Here is a 16,409-nt window from a genome sequence, read left to right on the forward strand (position 1 = left end):
AAAATACACTTGGAAATGAATAAAAAATATATTTTAGACTTACAGCTGCTGTAGCAATATACATAAAGTTGTAAAATGAAGCACACCTTTAAGATTCTGTGTTAAATTATTATTGGGGTACTTAATTTTAGTAGTTCTTTTAAACAGTAGTTATAAGCAAAGGTAATTACATAAATATATAATAAAAAGTATGAACATAATTACCCTCTTCAATTACACATTAATAAAACATCTAGATATATTCATTGTCCAGATTATTCTTTACTGTAATAAGCTCAAAAGTGCATGCAGAGTATTAGAAATCGGATCATGTTCATTAGAGTAATGGGTAACGATACCAGAGTTATGTAGTGCATCTCTGTTACAGTAGTGATAGATACCGGACCATAGTTAATATGACACTGTTGTAGTGGGTCTAATAACTGTACCACCAACTAATTTAATTGTATCATTATTTAAAACATCCATAAATTAATTTAAAAGCATTAATGGATTAATTAGATTTTTATATATTTGTGAAGCTAGAACATTTAAAATGAATAAAGGATAAACAGTCATTTTAGACTAGACTACACTGCTATAGAACTAGTAGTAGACACCTTAATAGTTTTTTTTATGATGAAACATCAGAAATGACAATACATCTATATATTTAGTGATACAACTTATATATTATAGGAATAACAAGTAAATCTGCACTTACATGCATTATGTTTTTCTTTGCTTTTTAAAATAGGTAAATTTTTGGTTCATATTCTCTATATAAAAATGCTTATAGTTCCGATCCAGTCGGTCGGCTATGGTATCCTACGATTGCAATTTTTACAAAAACAAGCCATTACTGATAATGTTTATCCAATACCAATGATTCTGGATACCACAGGAAGGTTTATATTTTACTGTACTTCAAGAACCTTTATATTATATTGTACTTCATGTGCGTCTGCATGTGTTTAAATATGTGCACAAGGAGGTGGGTCATCACCAGGCTTATCGCCTCCATTTTGTACGCGTGAAGTGCCAGGCTAAGCAGAAGGCTTAGTAGAGGGACAATAATGGTTGCCACTGGCACCAGGGCTGGCATCACACTCTCTTTTGTGTCTTTGATTGATGCCGGGCATTCGCCCACTGGCACTCATCTGCTGCCTCAATACATTAAATTGGTTTAACAGACTGGAAAATGCTTTATGCACTTACAAAAGACAAATAACAGTATTTTGTGACACAAAATGTACATTTTAATATTTGAAATCACATTTCTAAGAGCATTTGGTATGCTTCACTAATCATCATTTGTTATATGTATATATAAAAAAGTAAAGCTGGTGGCATCTCGGTTTGCCGTTTCAAAATGTAAGAGCAGCTAGTTTTGCCCCCTTGACCCAGTGCCCATCTCCACACAATGCCCTACTATTGTACCCCTTTGCTCGGGGCGGCCATTTTGTTTGTGTTGTGCTAGCAGGCTGGCATCGAGAGTGCCAGTGATGGAGGAACGGTGGTTGGCATCAAATCCTCTTTGTCTGCCTGCATGCCTTTGATTCGTTAGTTGGCATCTGCAATGCAGTGGGCATGGCGGAAAGTTTTTGACACTGCTAAAAAGCCGGGCACCATGATTTGTTTTTGCAATACACAAAAAATAAAAAATAATTTACAAAAAAGGATTTTGGATGGTACACAGATTTCTTATTGAAGTTTGAAGCCGTTTTTAATGCCAAGCAAATTATGAGTGGCAGGCAGTTTACGATATAACATAAAGATGTAAGCCCTGCTGGCTTGGTTGGGCATTTTTTGTTTTAATCAGTACTGTACAGAACAGTACATAGAGCTAGCTTTGGCATAAACCTTAACCACATGGCATGGGAGATGGAAACATCAGTCAATCAGCCTTGTGTTTATGAGTCATGCCATGTTACTTGGACTTTGTTTTAGTACCAGAGTGAATACCTAGTTTAATACCCATCAGAGTGGGTGTAGGAAGACTAGTAGAAAGGAGTGGCAAGCTAGACAGTGGGCATCGTGCCATGCCCAGCTTCTGTAGCACTGTACCGAACATTTATGATGTTCAGGTCCCTTTGGTCTCAAAGTGATTACAGTGCAGTACTATAGTCAACCTTTCTGTCTCAAATCAGTGGAACGAAGATCACAAAATTTTATTTTCATTGTTGATCCGAACAAATTCATGCTTTTATGGCAGTGAAATTGATTCTCTTAGTGAGTTTGATGTATGTGGCTCAGGTCCACCCTCATAGACGCTGTTCAGTTGTGTTGAATAAACAATTTTAACTAAAAACATTTAGGTGGCATCGTATAGCTTTACAGCAAACTGTGTACTGCTATTAAAGAATGTGCTCATCTTTCAAAAAATTCCAGTCAGTTGTTTCCTTACTGGCTTTTCAAGTCAGGTCAGGACGTGTGACGTGATGAACGGATAAACCTGCTCTCATGTTTTAGGCTAAATCAAAATACACACTACATATGCAACTAAGTACTGCATAGTTCTGCTTTTAATGGCTGATTTTGCTTAATGATATCATATTTTATGTGCTCTAGTCCAATAAGGACATGAGCATTGTGGTATTTTCTGTATATTTTACTGTTTTTATTTTAAGTATTTTGAATGATAAAAATAAGAATAAAGCGGAACATGGAGTTTACTGAAATAACCTTTTGGTTAAATTGTAAAAAAAAAAAAAAACATTTTAAATGTTTAGTTTTATTTTAGCCTTTTATTGAGTATCATTTAATTCCTAGTGTTGAATATTTCTGGATCTGGCACATTTTGCATCAGATAAACACAAAAACCCATAATTATAGCTCTTGTAAATCGTTCTTGAATATCGTGCTGGTTTTCATTTTCTTCTGGCCAGGTAAGACAAAAAATTTTATATTGTATAATTCTTAAAATGTACAATATGTGTGTGTTATATTCATATATTATATTATAGGAATATTATTACATATAAATAATTTCCATTCCATCTGGCATATTCATAATCTTTTGCTAAGACAAAGTCCACTTACTCTCCTTTTTAAAATAAATAAAGTCTGCAACAGAATGTTGTTCCACATTGAACCTTAATAGCCATGATTGTCATGTTTTCTTTCCCTGTACATTAAACAGCCCCTCATTTTTTATCTTAGCATTATCCAGATTACAGATGGATTAGATCTTGTTTGTTCTAGCATGTTAAGGAAGTCTGTTTTTTGACTGTGCATCTTGGCCCGTGTAGTGTGTTAGGACTTTGGGTAAAAGATGCGGTGGGTGTCCTGTGAAGCTAAATTGAGCACGACGGATCTGTGAAAACACAGAGGTGGCTGTGGCACGTGGGGGCAGACTGGGAGGTCGAGGAGGATTGTGCGGAAGGATTGAGGGGGCACCTTAACCCCTTACCCCTCTCATGACCTTAGCATGTGTAGGTCAGCGGAGCAACGGCTGCCTACTCAAATAGAATTAGTCTGTTTATGTGCACCTTTAACTTGTGCCGGCGTACTGTATGAGTGGCATATGTTTAGCTTTTGGTAGCAACTACATTGCCTCATGATCATAGGAATATTGATAATAATCAAGATAAACATGAACAGTCCCACCAGTGAGGCAAAATATTATTATTAAGCCTAAAACATTTTTTAAAAACATTTTATGCATTCATTAAAAATTAAGATTAGTTTAGCTAATACTAAAAGGAATTAGAATCAGGTTATTGGCCATAATACAATAGACAACAAATAAAAGACATATTCATGAGCGTATTACAAAATGCATATTACCTCAAAGAAACTTTGATCTTTAGATATAGCAACTGTCTTTTTGGACCTTGACATCTTCCAATTTCTTTAAGTACAGACAGGGGGGAGGATTGACTTCTCTAAACTTCCCTGATTTGTGGTTGTAATGTAATGCCTCAGTAAAATTAATCCAAAAACCAAATCAAATATTAACAATCTTATTTAAGATTACCAGCATTGCTGTTATGCCAGAACATGATTAAAATACTTTTGTCTGTGCAGCCCTGGCTACAATCATAACAGTGGTAGTTCAGCGATTAAGGTACTGGATTGCCGAAGAGAAGGATAAGGGTTCAAAACCCACCATTGGCAAGTTTCCTCTGTTGAGCTCTTAAACAAGGCACTTAACTTGCAATTGTTCAGACCGAATCCCGTCTCATGTGTAAACTGTTTTGGATAACAGCATCTGCCAAAGACAAATGTAATACACAAACCAATAAATATACTTGACTAAGCTAGTAATAAAAGACTAATGGTGAGAGAGTGAGTGAAAGAGGGAGATCTGGGCTGGGAGCTTGTTTGCTCTGGTTTTCCAGCTGGCTGAGTTTGAAATAGAGGTAGGTCTAGCCACAATGACCTAGAGGTCACCACCCCTGCCAGTGACTAAGCACAGTGATTTTCTCCTCTCACTTTCACTCATTTCTGCACTCCCTCCCTCCTTCCCTTCCTCCCTTTCATCCCAATCCCATTCTCACTCTTGTTTCCACTTGCAGCAGTAATTTACCTGGGGCTGTTCCAGATCCAATCTGCTCTTTGTATACCTGAGCTAAAGTTTAGTCCAAAAAAACAACAGCCCACACAACACACACATGCACTGTGCCACAAAATTAGGATAGTTTGGATCTCCCACAGCAGATTGCTTCATAACTGTTTTAAGCACACAAGCAGACGGGACACCACTGCTTTACGGCATGTTTTTGTTTTGTCGTTTATTCGTTTGTCGGCTAATTATTTCCAGCGAGCAGTTGCAGTGGTCGTAACGGTGTCACTGAAAAGAACGTGTGGCTAAGCCATTTGTAGGCCTGCAGCTACTGACTTGATCCAAAACCCAATACAGATGGTTCTCTTCTCATCTCCCCCTCTCTTTCACTGTGCCACCACTAAACTGAGCAAGGACCACTTGGTTTCAGTTGTGGAAATGAAAGCCAGTAGCTGCTGTTTGATGTTTTACTAGTCTGCCACCACATTAAACATAAGGAGGGAAAAGTAGTAAGCGATGTGAAGCTGAAGGAGACGAGAAAGGATTTGTTAGAACAACTTTAATCCAAATTATAATCACAATAAGCAGCCTGCGGCTGTTGAGTGCTTTTCTGCCAAGCGTCCTTGATTAATAAAAAGAATTGAGCGAAGACACACATTTCTAGCCTTATCCTAAAAATAATTGAGTTTTTTGCTGATACCTGGTACTTTGATAGCAATTATCTGTGGCTATAAGGATTCTCACCTGTACCAGAACTCACTGCACATGCATTAACAGATCACATCATAAATATCCAAGGTGCCAATTTTATACTGAACCAGGGAACCATGTATGTGAGTTGTACAAAACCACTAAATGCTGATGTGAACATGATGAGGTGAGAATAATGCCTACATTTTGCCTGCCACCTTTGTTTTTTTGATGTTCGCCGAGCCTGGGCCAGCCATGAGACCTATATGTTGAATCAAACACTACCAAAATGTGATGCAAACTGCCAAAAATTGAGCAACCAAGTGATAACTGTGAAAACTGTGTGAACCTAGTGGCAGTCTCCTTAGTTTTCTCTAAACCTGCACTTTTTTTAATGCAGGATAATTTCCTAATAATTTTCCCATGCAGGATTGCAAAATCTAGATGAACTTGAAACAATTATAACTGTTACAAATGAAATTCTCTTTCCCTATTTTCTTCCTATTCTAGTCGTATCCAATTAACCAGTTGCATTTAGCTACCTTTGCTGCTGCAGACCTTCAACCCAGACTGAGGAGAACTGTGACTAACACACGTCCCCTCCGACACGTGTGCAGTAGCCCAGTGGTCCCCAACCACCGGGCCGCGAATCATTTACTACTGGGCAGCACAGAATAATTAGAGATCGCTACATCAGCAATGAAAACACTGCTTCCATTTTCAACACACAGGTGTTTATCATCTCATATCATCCCCAGGTGGAAGCAGCGACTTGTTGCAGCGAAAAGAGCTAATTTGTGAGTAGTACAGTTATTCTATTTTAAATCCTTCCGCCGGTCCATGAACTTTTATCTTATACGAAACCGGTTCGTGGTGCAAAAAAGCTTGGGGAGCGCTGCAGTAGCCGACTGCTCCTGTTTCACCTGCATGACTCAGGTTCATATATCTATATATCTGCAGAGATCTATATCACACATGTGAAGTCACTCACCAGTCTCCATTATCCCCAACCTCACTGTAAAGTGTCAATCGATCAGCAGTAATTGCAGCAGTCCCACCCTTGGAAAAGCCAATCATTGTCCGTATAGCTTGCGAGTTTGAGATTTCAGCTTTGGTGTGCTAGCGGGTTTTCCACTGTGCCATTTGAGTGCCTGGTAACACCATTTTAGACCAATAGCCAAATGCTCTGTATCTGGTTAATGCATTTCTACTGGAAGTTGTCATTAAATCATCAAGTTTTAACAAGCATTTATTACAGGCTCATTCTTGCCTACTCAATGTGTTAATTTTAAATAGAATGACAGTTGCATATGCAAACAAGCTATACAACCACAAAGTTAGCATTACAAAACCTTCCAGTTATGTATTTTTGGGGCTTTATTTGGAAACGTGAATAACTGTTGTACAGTATTTGTTTTTTAGTTCGAATGCCTCGGGCTGTAGCTTTGGTTTCAGATCTAAATCAAGTGTGGTAATGAAGCTGAAGGTCATTCAGGAAAGATGTTGATTTGTGTTTGTGCTGAGCAGACAGTAAGGTTTGTGTCTGAAACAGAGCTGAAGAGCTGATTAGTATTCTGTATGGCCTGCTGTGACTACCTCATGCAAAGCCATAACCTATCGAACACATTCCCTTAGTCTAATCCATTTAGAGCTCCCTCCAGCTCGCTGCCCATCTTTATTGATTTCTCTCCCTCACTTCATCCAAGTCCGCCACTCCTAAATCTCTCCCTTGCTTTCTTCTGCACTGGTGGTTCAATCCAGCCGGGTACACTTGTAGGGAAAATTTTTTTTCCCCCTTACTTCCTCTGCATTTCCAGTGTATCTTGTTTTTGGCTTTTCTTTCTCATTGGACGTTTTTTTTTTCTCTCCTGTGTGTCTCACGTTGCTGTGCTGCATGACTTTTTGCCTGTAGAGCACATAGTTCTTTTTGCTTTCTGTTCTCAGTCTGTTTTCACTCAACACCCCCTCTCCACAGAGAGCTAGATGTTGTAAGCAGGGTTTGTGGTGGAGTTTGTAAGTGTGTTATATCATTTTGCAGATCTGTGTGCTAGTTAATAGCTTTAGCTGTGACCTCCGGTGCTCTCACAGACACAACTATAATGTAAAATTGTGGTCACAACACTACATCAATTGAACGTGTGTATGAGGCTTTGTTGGTAAAACTGGTCAAATCAGGTCTTTTTTAATAAAGTGTTTTAATTCTGATTCGCTACAGCAACTCATGTCTGAACAATTTGTTTTGAAGCTGTAGAAATCAGCTGTAAAATCTAAATACAACTGAATAGACACATAGGATAAATTGGATAAAAAATAAATGGAATTAAAACACTAAGATTTATGCAGGAAAGGTTTCTGTACATGCACATTAGTTTAGGATTGTAAGCTAGTCAGGCGTGTAAAAAATCTGCAAAGAGCTAAGCAAACATTTGTAATTGAGCACCCAATCATGCATTGTTAACAAGGCCATAGTAAGAGTGCTGCTGGAGGACAGGAATGTGGTTTTGCAGCATGTTATGAATCACTTTTGACCCTTTGTCTGTGCCAAAACCTAGAGCCATCAGGACTGGGAAAAATGTTTGAAAATGGACTTCTTGCATTTCTTTTAGCATTCACTTCAAGTCCAATGTCATCAGGCCAGAACCCACAATGCTTTGCTACTCTCAGGGGCTCTCTGGAGCAGAAGAGCATCACCAGACTCCCTTGCCTCCCACGCCTTCTTCAAATGAAGACGGATGGGTTCATCCTTCTTCACTGTAGCTCACTGTATGGGGTGTCTGGGTCTTGTCCTTCTCTTCTTGTCTCTATTCTCCTTGACTGTTTGACATCTCTCAAACATGGCTTCCCTGTCCTCTATCAACCAGACGCCCTTATCACCCAGCTATGGTTGTGTTGCTTGGCCAGAGAATCGAAAAAGTGCAGGGAATGACAAGGACAGAGATACTGGAAGGGCGGGTTCCCAGAAAGTATAAAAACTAGGGAGTTTAAGAATGCTACGAGCTGACAGAGGGTGGAAGAAAAGATATATTATAAGCAGGTAAAGTCAGACAGTGAGGCAGAAAAGGAGTCTGCATTCCTCCATTGTGGGACGGCTGGTGTCCTGCACGTCTCCACGCCGACGGGCATTCTTCACGAAAGGGACGGCACATGAATAGGTGCCAGCAAGGGCCAGAGACAATCATGGAGGTTGCTAAGGGAGACAGTGACTTCTCCCCCCTCCACCAAAAGCAAAAATCTTTTCATTGCAGACAGGCCTTAGAGTGATGGCTGCCTCCTCTTTTGTCTGGTCCGGTACAGTACCTCCCACTGTTGGGACAGACGGCTCAGAGCTAAACGCACACATGAGGGGAGGGAAGGCGTGACCGGGATTGGTTTAAATACTGTCTGAAAGGGGTAAAGTAATGCAAGGCCATAAAACACAGGATTACTAGTGACTAAGAGACACGCTTTTTATTTTACTTGGTCGTAATGGTCTTCACCAGAGCATGTTTGGTATGGTCTTTAGAGTCCAGTAACCAGTTTCCTTTTTGTTCAAGTACACTGGGTCAGTGGTCTGTTTATAGACACGGTAGATCTTGAGCTCAGTTGGGTTTCACTCCAATTTTCTGGACAGCTCTCATACTGCAGGATAGAACCAGCAACCCAACACTCTTCAAACTCAGGGGTGACAGATGTCTAAACACATTTGGCCTGCTACTTTCCACTGTGATAATCACATCCTGTTTTCACACAGCTTCGTTGCGGAAAGGCAGATTTTAAGGGGAAAAGAAAACAGCAAGAATGGGAAGCTTATGGTAGTGGAAAGTTTCTAGTAAAGAAGGAATGTTTGAGGTGAGAAAGCAAATCAAGACAAGCAATAATTTGAAATGTGGAGCGGGGTGTAAGTTGGGTAGGAGCTGCGATGCGCTTTATTCTTCAGGGTATCTTGTTCACCTTTACTCCACTTCACAGCCCTCTTCGGTTCTATATAGGAAACATCTGAGGAAAAGAAAACAATTACACTGGCTACACAGCTAAGCTCAGCATTTGTTCAGTGCACATGGGTAGGTAGAGATTCATTGTGCAGGGTTGCCAGCAACATAGTCTTTTAAATGACAATTTAAGTTAAGGATAATAGGTAGAGTACTTTATGTTCTATCAGGACATCTTTATCAAGTCATATACAAAGGATCTTCAAAAAGTTTCCGCACTTTTATATTTTGGTTGGAAACGGTGATGGCAGGAGAAGTAGTAATTGGTCTTGTCTGAGAGACTGAGAGAGAGCTTATAGTTTCGGTTTAGCGCCATTTGATTTCCACCTTTTTGGACTGCTCAAAGAAGCTTTAAAGGGAATGACTGTAGAAAAGTGATGTAATCTGTTTTTTTTTAAAATTCTTGATAAATAAAGTGTAAAAAAAGTGCGGAAACTTTTTAAAGAACCCTCGTAAAAGGTTACAAATGGTTAAAGTCAGGATCAATAATCGTACCTTTCTTTTATTTTATTTTGATATCCTCTTGTCAGAAAAAAAAAATGTGCATTTTTCATTTATAGAAGTTCAATTATCTCTTGACTACTTGTAGAGTCAGTACACAGGAAAACACATCAGCATCATTCACTACAGTTAACTAATTAAACTGAGTAATACTACCTTAGTTTTCACCGTTTTCTGAAAAGTGCTCATGTAATTCAACTCATCCGGTGATGCCTTGGAAAACTTGGTGGGTTAAACGCTGGATAAGTGCTTGATTAGCTGTGATTAAAGCTACTTTGTAGGTAACATAGCCCTTAACAAAGCTAATAATAAAAGCCGGTTCTAGTGGCTGCTCATGGCCCTCGTTACGAGTGCCCATGTTGAAAGCATATACACACTGCTTCCAAATTACTGGAATTCTTCCCAAATTGGCCAGCCATTATGGTTGGCATAGGAATCTAACTTTCATTTCCCCTTCTCCTGTGCTGTGCCCCTCTTTCTTTTGCACAGCGTAAAGCCGTCTCAACACACACCCACACTTACACGCCTTTCGCCCAGGCCCCCGAAGCCTACATTTAGACAAAATCATGCATGCAGCATGGCTAACCACAGCCATACTACAACATCTGTCTACATCGCTAGAGTATTTCTGAAAGTGTGCATTTAAATTCAGATCCCTAAATCCCACAGAAGATTGTAATTAGGACTGTTACATGTGCGCAGACCCTAAACCCACAATTACATTATGCGCCTTTCCTAAAATAATAACCTAACGACATAAAATTATTAAAGTAGTACCAACAAAAGTAGACTTACTGCTTCATGAAGCTGGTCAAATGATAAAAGTTTTACTTAAATTAGGACTACAGTGTAATTAGGCATTTACACCCATAAAAACATGTAGAATTAGTTAACTCTAAAGGTTGGGTTGTTGAAGTTGAAACAGTCAGTAAAGAAAGAATGTATTAGGCTTGGAAGGGGCTTTTTCTTTGTGATAACTGGGTTGGAAATAGTCACTGGACACAAGATATCCCAGGTCGCTCTGGATATTCTGTTTCCACAGTAACTGCATTCAACACACATTACGATATTCTTCAAACTGGAACTGGCTCATGGGATTTCCTAGAATTCACCAACATGCCTTACATTCTTGTGTATATATTATTTTGTAGTATCAGAGCATTGCTGAACAATACCACTTTAGCTCTGAAACAGACCCTGAACTTTTGTCTCTGGGTGAGGAGGGATTAGGGGAAAGATCACCATTGTTCTACCATGCAGTGATTGTGTGGAGGTTACCCTTTCCCTTACACTCACATATCATGTTAACTGTTGCTAAACCTTGAATTTAAATCTTGGCAGGGTGTTTCTGAAAGACTAAAAAACCTTTGAACAGGATCACCCTCAGAATGCAGCTGTGTGAAATCTCTGCAGAAAAACATAGTGTTCAATTTGATAAATGTGACATATGGATTTATATAAAAAAGAAATGAAAAAAAGTCTAGACAGAGGGAGTCGTCCCGTGTTCTTCCTGTGCAGCAGATATCAGAAAAGCCCTAGCTCCAGATTGGCATCAGGCCCCTTGACTAAGAACAGTTTGACAGATTAGCTTTATCGCTAACTCTAGAGCGCTGCCACATATTAATGCACTTAGGCGTAACTGAGGCAGATATGGCCCGAAAATGCTGATGGTGGCTGAAGTTAAGGTCAAAGCCGTGTTATCAGTCTCACTAGCCTGAGATATTACCTCATACTTAAGGGAAATGCAGATTGCTGCCTATGAAAGGCTAGTTTTTATTTCATGCGGTTGCGTTTGACGCTGAGGTAAAATTTGTAAATTTAATGAATTAAGCAAGCAACATTTTAACATGTTAGACTGAAAAGTACTAACATAAACTACAGGTTATTTAAAGTACCATTGTTTAAAAATGCTATGTAAGTAAATTTAACACACTACAGATACACTGATCAGCCATAACATTAAAACCACCTCCTTGTTTCTACTCTCACTGTCCATTTTATCAGCTCCACTTACCATATAGACGCACTTTGTACAATTACTGACTGTAGTCCATCTATTTCTCTACATACTTTTAGCCTGCTTTCACCCTGTTCTTCAATAGTCAGGACCCCCACAGAGCAGGTATTATTTGGGTAGTGGATCATTTTCACCGCTGCAGTTACAATGACATGGTGGTGGTGTGTTAGTGTGTGTTGTGCTGGTATGAGTGGATCAGACACAGCAGCACTGCTGGAGTTGTTAAATATTGTGTCCACTCACTGTACACTCCTACCTAGTTGGTTCACCTTGTAGATGTAATGTCAGAGACGATCACTCATCTGTTGCTGAGTTGGTCATCTTCTAGACCTTCATCAGTGGTCACAGGACGCTGCCCACTGGGTTGCTGTTGGCTGGATATATTTTTGGTTGGTGGACTATTCTCAGTCCAGCAGTAACAGTGATGTGTTTAAAAACTCCTCATACCAGCTCATACCAGCACAACACACACTAACACACCACCACCATGTCAGTGTCACTGCAGTGCTGAGAATGATCCACCACCTAAATAATACCTGCTCTGTAGTGGTCCTGGGAGAGTCCTGACCATTGAAGAACAGCATAAAAGGGGGCTAACAAAGCATGCAGAGAAACAGATGGACTACAGTCAGTAATTGTAGAACTACAAGTGCTTCTATATGGTAAGCTGAGCTGATAATATGGACAGTGAATGTAGAAACAAGGAGGTGTTTTTAATGTTATGGCTGATCGGTGTATAGAGCCACCACCTCTCTACTTAAAAATAAGATCACAGCATTAATAATTTCAGACCAAACAACAGAAACAGAAGTGTGTCCCATCTATAAAATGTCATCTATTAAAAGACCAGCCTTATGGAAGTGTCCACATGTTTCCCTACTTTGTAGCTTTGAAGCTTAATTTATAATGGCTAGCATGCAATAAACTTTAAACCTAAAAATATTTTGATTTTAAATTCTCACCAACATGATTTTATTTTCCTGATGAAGAATCCTTAAATTCCATACTCTATTTATATTGTCCTTCTAATCCTAAAAACATTTTAATTTGTACTAAAAGGCTAAAATCAACCGTAAACCTGACATCATCTTACAGTCATACAACACTGTATAATGAAACACAGAAACTGCTTGTCGGGGTGGCGTGGTGATGGCCGAGGTGAGGAAGAAAATTCAGAGCAGTGTGTTTTCATTAAAACATCTTCATCTGCTTATGCTAAAGTATCTGGCAGTGCGAAAGCAGGAGCCCGAGGCTCGAGAGGCTCAAACCAGGCTCACCATGTGTGTCTTGTTAAGGGCAGTTATGACAAATGGCAGCAGCTGTACAAACTAATCTCTCTGTTCTTTCACACATGGCGCCCAATTAACAATGGGCCACTGTCGGACTGTAATCCACAACCAGCCAACCTGCTCCTACACCCGCTGGTCTAGTGGACTGCGGAGCTTAAACAAGAGAAAGAGAGAAAGAGGTGGGATAGAGCGGGACAGTGCCTTACAGCAAATACAGTATAAATCTGCGCTCACACAAACATCTGTAGCAGTTGGCTGGGGTGTAAGTGTAGAGGGAAGTGGCTTGTCAGGGGCTACATTCCCACTGGGTTTGTAATGATGAAGTGCATGTTGCAATGGTCACTGTCAGCTGGATTCCACTCAAATGAATATGCTCTCTTCATGAGACTAATGGCCTCCCATTTCTTAACCTGCGTCCACATGATTAGCACAAACGACCACCTCACTTACCTGCTCTGCAGTGTACTTCTTTAATATAATTAGCTGGGCTAGCTGATATCACAATATTAACATAGTTATGAATTATGACATTCTCTTACTAGGAATACTTCAGTTATAATCAGTGCTTATAATCAATACTGACCAACTCGACTTGACTGTTACATACAAAACCAATAACAAGTTGTTGGAGTCTAGATCAAGAAAAATATGGCCTTAATAATGCTACTTTTTCAAAATGTATAACTAATCACTACATACTACAGTTTTACATCAATTTTGTAGCTCATTTTAATGCATAGCACAGCAACACAACGGTACCAGGTTTCAAAAAATGAATCTTTATATTGATTCAACATTTACGTTTGCATTTATATTTATGGCAGTTCATCCAAAGGGACTTGCAACATTTACATTTTCGGCATTTCACAGATGCTTTTATCCAAAGCAACTGACAGTTATGACTGTATACAATCTAAGCAATTGAGGGTTAAAGGCCTTGCTCAAGGGCCCAACAGTGGCAACCTGGCAGTGGTGAGTCTTGAACCAGCAACCTTCTGATTACCTTCTGATTACGTTCCCATTACAGGACCAATACTTTAACCACTAGGCTACAACTGCTCTTACAATTGTAACTAATTATAGCATTTTAATTATTTTAATTCCAATTACATTTAACACACACCCATCCTTGCCAGAAATTACATTGAACTTTTTGGGGCTGTTCCACTTAAGCAGCTGCCTTCAGTTCCCAACTGAGATTTGTTTCCACTGCATCCAAGAATGATTAGGCATAGCTCCTCTGGCTGTGAATCCAAGCCCATGGACAAAGCCACAGAGTTCCTGTCCGGAGTCCAGAACACCAGAGAGAGAAAGAGAGAGAAAGAGAGCGAAACAGTTGCTGAAAATAAATTAAAATATAAATAATGTTTTTTGGATAGCCAGCAAGCAAACAAGCAGAATGTTATTTAGTGGTATTCATTTGCAGCGCTCCCCTCCTCTGTACAGACTAATCTAATTACAGCAAGTCAATAACCGTTCAGGTTTGTGCCGTTGATCTGTCATGATATATGACACATAAGTTAGAAAAACTGGTGCTACTCTGACAGCGCTGCGTTTGTTGTATTATTTATGACTTTTTCTGGCAACTTACAGCAGCACAAGCACATGGTGTTAAGTATGTTGTCCCTCAACTGACATTTATAATGCTACCTCTTTCATTTAAACCATAACTAACTGGTTTTACATTCTAGTCAGAAAATTCTCAGTGTAAATCCCCCCCCCCCCCCCCCCCCTTCATCCTTCCAAAGAGAATCAGCATCATGTTCTCACTGTTAGTCGCCATACAGACGGTGCGCAGCATCCCCACAGAAAAGGCTTTTAAACTTTTAAGAATGGCCCAGTGTTTGTGAACGCACCCCGTGGGACCCCCGCCCCTAGTGTCTGTGTCTTCATTGCCGCTCTCGGTCGGCCCACACCGCTCCTAAGCGCTGAAAAGGCTCCGCCGTCACCTGCCAGACTGAAGGAATGTTAATGCCGTGGCCCTGATAATTGGATTTTACTCACACCGTCTGTGAGGAGCACATACACACAAGTCTGCAGATGGACACTTAGGCTGGCTATTGTTCGCTGCCTTGCTCAGAAAGATGTCAATAGAACATGACCGTGTTTGCATAAGGCCTTATATCTTCATGAAGAGTGTTTATAGTGTGTGTGTGTGTGTGTGTGTGTGTGTGTGTGTGTGTCTGTGTGCCTGTGAGAAAATGGCCGGAGAGCATGGCACTTCTGCTTGGCGGTTGTTATGGGTACCCTTGTAAAGTCAGACAACCGTAAAGGGGATCAGTAAAAATAAGTACATGGAAAGGGTGGAAGAAAACTTTGTCTACTTTGGAAACGAAACTTACGGGCGTTGTCAAACATTACATCAATTAATTAAAATGCTTTCTTATACACTACATATGGTATATTACTGTATATAGGGTAAATATTATAGGATTGCACATCGTACCTAGTAAACTGTATGCCAAACAGAACACCAGTCTAGATTCAGCCATTAAAAAAACACATGACTTTAAATTGTCAACATTTTCTTCACTTACCCCCTAATCCTGTGGTACCACTGCGTCACCTGAGCACCATGTTACAACGTTTTATATGACATAATATGTTTGCTTTTTTATTTAATTAAGAAAGTAATATGAGGCATAGGAGCACAGCAGGTAGTGTTAAGTCTGGGACAGTGGTAGCCTAGTGGGTAGATCTTTGGGCTAGAAGTCCAGGGTTCCAGGGGCACCGTACAATGGCTGACCCAGTGATCTGACCCCAGCTGCCAATCAAGCTGGGATATGCAGAAAAAAAGACTTTAATTGCTCTATACACGTAAATATGTATATATGACAAATAAAACACAATCTTATTATTATTTTTCAAAAGAATTTTGAAGAATGGCAAATTAGGTTAAAATTGAAAGTGTTAAAAAAATTTAATCCTTATGGTAAACTTAATGGCTATCAGAAGCTGTATGCATACTTTACCCAGCATTTTTGTCACATTTCATGAACGTTGCTGAATAAACATATAAAAGAATTCTAGTTCATGAAAGTAATATGTATTCCAATCATTTAGTCACAGACAAAGAACTGTTGCTGAAATCCCACTTGCACCACCCTTGCCATTCTTGACCTCAACAGTACAATGTTTTACTGCAAACTTACACGCAACTTATTACATCAAGCCTAATGTATAGTAACTAATCACCATGACAACATATACTTATACAATGCAGTAACAAACTCTGGACAGGAGGCCAATTTCCTCTCAGACAAAGTCAATCATGACTGTATGTAGATGCCTGATGGGATTTGAACATGGGCTAGCATAATGAACCACTGCGTCCCCCGAGCACCTATACTCCTTTATTTTATTGTAACTACCATTGTCATTACCATTGATGTTACTGCTAGTATTATCATAATCACTATAAATACGAGGGTTCTTCACAAAGTTTCCACACTTTTTTA

General features: G+C 39.6%; 1 protein-coding gene across 7 annotated transcripts in view; it reads left to right on the forward strand.

Annotated features, from left to right (window-relative positions):
• The window catches only part of LOC134312279 (nuclear factor 1 B-type), a 145,331-nt gene that overhangs the window by 20,149 nt on the left and 108,773 nt on the right, over positions 1 to 16,409 (forward strand). The gene's annotated exons all lie outside the window — the stretch shown is intronic.

This window comes from Trichomycterus rosablanca, chromosome 4, assembly GCF_030014385.1.
Source record: "Trichomycterus rosablanca isolate fTriRos1 chromosome 4, fTriRos1.hap1, whole genome shotgun sequence".
Taxonomy (NCBI): domain Eukaryota; kingdom Metazoa; phylum Chordata; class Actinopteri; order Siluriformes; family Trichomycteridae; genus Trichomycterus; species Trichomycterus rosablanca.